This window comes from Aptenodytes patagonicus, chromosome 14, assembly GCF_965638725.1.
Source record: "Aptenodytes patagonicus chromosome 14, bAptPat1.pri.cur, whole genome shotgun sequence".
Taxonomy (NCBI): Eukaryota; Metazoa; Chordata; class Aves; order Sphenisciformes; family Spheniscidae; genus Aptenodytes; species Aptenodytes patagonicus.
The window spans coordinates 2,768,322-2,774,644 of NC_134962.1; positions in this window are offsets into that span (position 1 = coordinate 2,768,322).

Sequence of the window (6,323 nt, forward strand, 5' to 3'; positions counted from 1 at the left end):
AGCCTGAGCCAGCCCAAAGGCACAACTTGGTGTTTTCAAGTGTCAATCAAAGATGCTTTCCCTTCAGCTGGTGCAGGGTCCAACAATAGGCCATATGGGACGTTAGTCTATGCCAAATGAAGAAGAATTGAATCAGGAATAAAATACGTCAAAGTATCTTCACGCTAATTTCAAGCTCTACAGTCATCATGATGGGAGAAGACTTATTGTAGTCATGCCAGCCCAATCATCTTCATTGGCAAAATAAGAAACATCACAGGTATAAATATCCCTACACTTTTGGATATTTAGAGTGGCAGGATGAGGCCTAAAGGCTTCATGATAAAATATTTTTGAAAAAAATAACTGTGTTCTTACGTAGCAAGAGACTGCTGTGGTTTGCAGACAATACTTTGATGGGCATGGTCCAGATCTCCAAAGATATTCAGGCACTTGAAATCGAGTGTTTGGGTTCCACTACTCAGACTGAGCAGTATGCAGTGCTGTAACTAACTACTGTGCAAATACACATGCTGTACACGAATGTGGACCCAAGTAAAAGGCCGGTGTGTCATTAATATGCAGGACTTCTGCTTTGAAAGCAGACAAAGAAGCTGTAATTTTAGAGGAAGATAGTATAGTTTTTGGAAATCAGTGGAAATGGGTACCTTTTTGAAAAACTTCCTCCTTAATCAACGAAACCCTTGTGATCCAGAAAACTGTGGGAGTAACAGATGGCTGACATTTCTTTTCATGTAGCCCAGTCATCAGGAAAATAATAGAAGCATGTGTCTTAAGAAGCAGAAAGAAGATGTGAGCCTGATGGTACCAGTAACGTGGGAGATGGACACAGACAAACCAGGTGCTACCTTCCTGGTTATCGAAAGACTTTCTTATCTGCTGCTCAAAAAGAGATGTGCTGGGGTCTGTGAAGGCAGAAAGGATCTTTGGCCCTAGTTCAGAGTATTATGGCATCTTTTTTCCGGAGCTCTTGGACTGCCCGCTCTCCAGCTCCCTAGGTGCACACTGGAGAGGTGCAGCACCCAGATCAGATGCCGGTATAGTGAGTGTGGCCACAGCTTCTCTGGCAGCCGTAAAAAGATGATGCTCTGAACGCCCTTTTTTTATTTTTTAACTTTGAACGCAGACTTTACAGTAGGTACCAAAGGTCATCTCAGCTGGCTTGATTATAGCCAGTCTGCCAGACAGGATGGTAGTAACTCAACAAACAACTCCCAATTCAATAGATTTCCTAAAAAAAATCTTTCCTCCCCTTTTTGGACAGTAGTTCTGAAAATTCACATCCTAAGACTGTCTGTCAGCTATATACCAATGAATCCAGCCAGTAATGAAGAGACTGATGGAAAAATAAGAAGCTGGAACAGAACTGTCATTACAACATCTACTGCAGGAAGATTTTGGACAGAGCTTAAGGAAGTATATATATATTTTTTTTCATCCTAGCTCTTCCAAACTCAAAAAGAAGAAAATGCTGTTGAATTCTGGGAATCACGAGAAATCAGCATTTCAGGGTTTCTTCAGAAGCTGTGGGAAAGCTGCCCTTACTTCCTGCACAAGCGAGGCAGGACCTCAGTGCCAATGAGTGTGAGCCAGTTACTTCTCAACTATAATTGAGATTTAAGAGCTATCATTTCCTATTGGTTAACCAAGGAAATATTTATGGCCAAAGCTTGGTGCCAAGCACAATATTTATGACCAAGTTTTTAGCACTGACTGCATTTTTTAATGCTGATTTTTGCACAGAGGACACAGCTCACATTCACACTGATGTGGGCATGAAACCCAAGCCTGAAGTCATCAAGACAGAGCCTGGAGCAGGGTCTATCCCTGGCAAATCTCATCCTTGCCTTCACAGCAGCCTCAGTGAGAGCACTTGAAGTAGACATCGGAAGGCCTGGATTGCTCTGCTCTGCTCTCCACGCCTGGCTAAAATGCCCTCTGCTCAGGGTGCTGATGCCTGGCATGGGTGTTGTTCTAGATTGTGTCTATGCACTGAGATCGAGGGCTTCAAATAAGGGTGGCACCTCCTGAGCTCCACTGATTCAACCAGAGATGGATGGAGAAGCTCTCAGCTCCTGCCCTCCAGCTGGACAGATGGTACGTTGTACCACTGAGCCCCTGATGTTCATAGCCCGGGGTGTCCAGAAGCTTTATTTCACTTCACATTAATACATCAGGCCAGAAGCTTAGGGAAGGTTGTAACTTATTCAGCCACCTCATCTGGCTAATTACACTGTGGCTCTGATCAAGCCCTGCTCTGCTTGTAGCATGCAGTGCCCTCGGACAGGTTTATACTGGTTGGGAAGATGTGATCTGTAGCTGGTGCTGATTATGGAGAGAAAAGGGAAAGGATTTGTCAATCAGTCAATTCACTATTCCTTTAGCGAATAAATTGGGCAGCATTTGCCCTCTGGTGAGGAAGGACAAGAGCCTAATTTAGATCTACAAAGCTGAGCGGTGAAACCAAAGCTATCCTTGGAGAACAAACTTGTCTGGAGAGACATGCTTCTGTTCTCTAATATAAAAATCCATCTTCTTGGATCTCAAGAGAAGCTAAAGCTGCCTCCTTGCTCTTTACAGGCTCTTTACAATGCAGTCTGGCATTTACAAATAAGATGTAGAGGTTCATCTGATTTGTAACATGAGGTCTTTAACAGTCGTAGAGCTGGAAGCCTTAATGAGGCCATGACTTGCTGCTTTGCTTCCTTTCCATTTTCAATGGTTGGCTCACTTTGTTGCTTTGTTTTAGCATAGCTAGAATCACAAATCCTCTTGTTGCTTTGTTAATAATGAACCTTATTCAGAAATTCCCAAGATATGTCTGAGTGAGGAACAGGAAGACGACAAACGCAGAGAAGAAGAAATGCCTGGATTAGTGCCTTTTGTTGACACCATGAGTCAATGGTCGGAGAAAAAGATCATCACCATGTTACACAGCTGTGGAGGAGAGAGAGGTGGGAACCAGCCAGGAGACAAAGGTGGTGAGAGAATTGCCCCTGCTCTCCATCAGCACAGCCTGTCCAGAGGTAAATACAGCTGGATGCTCCCCAGAGCTTCATAATGGAGTTAATCCTGCAGGGTGCTGAGCTGCCTTAACTCCCAGCTCAGTAATGCATGAGGGTTTCAAAGCAACACAATAGGTTAATGCATTAGGGCTCTTGCGCTTGGATCCAAATCTTAATCAGCTCACAGAGAGGAGGGAGAGATGTTACATTAGCAATACTGCCCTGCTGTGAAGTGTAGATATTATCTGCTCCATGCCTCATTGAGCATCTCCGCGTGGCTGGAACCGTGGGGGCTGCCCTGGGTCAGGACTGTGGTGCCCTGGCTGAAGGACATGTTCTTGTGGCGGCCCCAAGTACTGGGGGCTGGGCTGCCAGGCAAGAGGCTGCCAGTTCTGTCTGCTCACTGTGTGCACTTTGTGATGGAAACTAGTCTAGAAAAGAATCACGTGGGTGACACAGCTTTGGAGCATCTCACGTCAGATGCATCGCTCATCGCCAATGGAAAGCTGGTTTCTCGCTGTGGATGCTGTAGTTGTAAAGCCATGACATTACCTTTGTCCCCAGAGTCTGATCATTGCCATGAGGAGGATGCTCCAGGAAATAATAAGAGGCTACAGTAGTATTGCATGGTTGGAAACCCATCCACTCCACAGCCAACTTCCAAGAAGGAAAGAAACCTGGGAGAAGCCTGGGCTTCATAACCATATCTACTGCTCTGGAAATAATCATTACTACACTTGCTTTTTCTCTGTTGTTTTTACTCCCATGCAGGTGTCCCAGCTTCCCAGCATGGCCAAAAGTCTCTTACAGAGTAAAAATGTTTGATTTAGTTAAAAATGTCTTTCAAAGTCCTCTGGCACTTCAGAGACAATCTGAAATAAATATGAATAAATCAGAGTCACTCTTGGGAGGCCAGCAGTACCTTGCAGGTTTCCCCAGAGGCAGACTGAGCCTGCTCTTCTGAGAAACAGCCTTGCGTGTCCCTCTGCTCTGTGCACGTTTAAGTGCACATTTCACTGAAAGGAGCTCTCTCCCCCTTCAGTGTTGGCTTTCTTCCTTCTGCTTTTGCTCCACCTGAAGTCTCTGTTGATGACAAAGCAGTTAGAAACAGGAGAGAGAAATCTTCTTTATCACAGGAATGGAGACAAGGAAAAAAAATCAGATCACCTTTGAATGCAAAGATGGTGTTTCTCAAGCGTTCCACTAACTGGCTTTGTCCCCTGTGTCAAGCCCAAAGAGGGAACAAGTGAAGAGATATTATCATTATTATGTCCCACTTCTGTAGATTCAAACACGCAGATGACATTTTACAAAATAAACAGAGGCCAAGGGCTTGCCCTGGAGAGCTGGCACTGACAAGACCATGGAGAGAGAGGGCAAATTCAAAGGAAACATGTAGTCCTAGGATTCCCTGTTAGTGCCTCTGCCTCCTTGAGCCGTTGCATTTTTTCCATATTGAAGTAGAAAGGCCTAAAATGGGGAAAATATATGCCAGAGTGCAGAATGCAAGACAGTGGATTGAAGAGTTACCAGGTCCTTGCAAAATCATGGAATTCTACTAACTGACCCAAAACACTTGAGCCCAAACTTGTTACTGGCTTGTCCTTATTCCAAGGACAAGTCTGAGATTTCATTGAAAACCTTGGGGGAAACACTGCCTTAGTTCTGTTTAGTTCGGTCTACAATCTTCAATAGCTGGGATGTTTGCATTCAGTTTTTGTGAACATCTGGATTATCCAAATTATCCAGTTCTTTTTCAGACAAAGGAAGATAATAATAATGAGGAGGCTCAGAGCCGGGTGCCTGAGAATCGGGCCGGAGTCGCAGCTTTCTCCCACAATAAAAAAATCATTAGAACCTTTAAATGGCATCTTTTGTCCCAGTCAGACTGAATCCCTTGCACGTGGCCCCGTGGAAGACATTGCCTTCTAAATACACGCAGGAGCTGATGGAAATTTTGTTATGGCCCAATGATGCAGAAAGAAACTGGCAGTGAGATTTAACAAGGTCACTTCAAGGCACAGAAACCTCTGTAAAATATGCTCATTCCCTATATCATATAAAAACAGGGCCAGGGAGGTGAAGGATAAACCTTTCACTTATAGGAAATGATGATTTACGATTAATTTCCAAAAGAAGGAAATACTTTTTTAATCAAAATTATTTATAGGGTTAATCCAAAGGCAGTATTTGCTCGCTAGCTCCCTTACTCGCCAGCACAGAAACTGAGGCAAGGTGAAGATGGATGGGGTTTGTCCATGGGATTTGAATCAGCTCTGCACAGGAGGGCCTGTAGTCAAGGATACCTGTATTATTTATGGCCAAGATTTTCGAAAGGGAATAGCTGAGCTTGGATCCCTTGGGTTTGGTCGCCCAACATGTGACCTGTGCAGAGTACCGGCCTCCTTGAAAAATGGCCTTTAGGAACCTTATTTCCCACCATGAGCTTTTGGGAATTTATGAGATTTGTTGTCTCTGGTGCTTGTTGCTGGAACTAGATGGGCTGAAACCCAGGATTTCCCCATTTAACGCTGCTGGGCACGAACTGCACAGCGCTGGACCCAGCAAGGAGCGGAGGAGCATGCAAACTGATGTCCCCCTCCCTCCAGATTTCATAGAGGAGTTTAAGGCAATGGGTTTTTCTGGTTGCTGCATGGATGTGTGGGGACGTGTGGTTACAGTGTGTGACTGAGGGATGCTGGTTTTACCCTGATGAGGAATGATTACCCTTCTGCTACCCTATTGCTGGCTGTGGGAAGGAGAGGTGCTCAGTGCTTCACAGGACCTGGCTCTCAGGATGTAACCCCCGCTTCAGCTTTAAGTTAATTTGATCTCACATCTGCTGTTTATTAAATTAACTCTGGATGGTTCCCCGGAACGAGCACTACAGATTTTTATAGCATGTCACAGGTGCTCAGGTGCTGCAATGAGGGTCAGGACACCGAAAGCAAGGCAGGCAAACTATACAGGAGTCCATACACTCAGTGGAAAATATGGTGGGGTTTGTCATTGGAAAGGCTGACAACTACTGAGGAAGATAAAGACAAGAAAAGATAAGACGAGTTTGGTACTACACTGATGTTAGTTACAATCTCACTACAGACCTAATTTCTCTTGTGGCTTTAATCCTCCCCATTTTCAGCCAGCAATCTATTATATTGGAAGATATCTGAGATGCTTTGGGAGTACGGAAATTACCATACATAAAATATGTAGCTAGTATTATTAGAACTGACTTTGATTAATTTTGCAGCTGGCAAAATTACCCCTGCCTGAAAATGAATTCCATTTGCTATCCGTGTGGAAGTAATTGTGTTA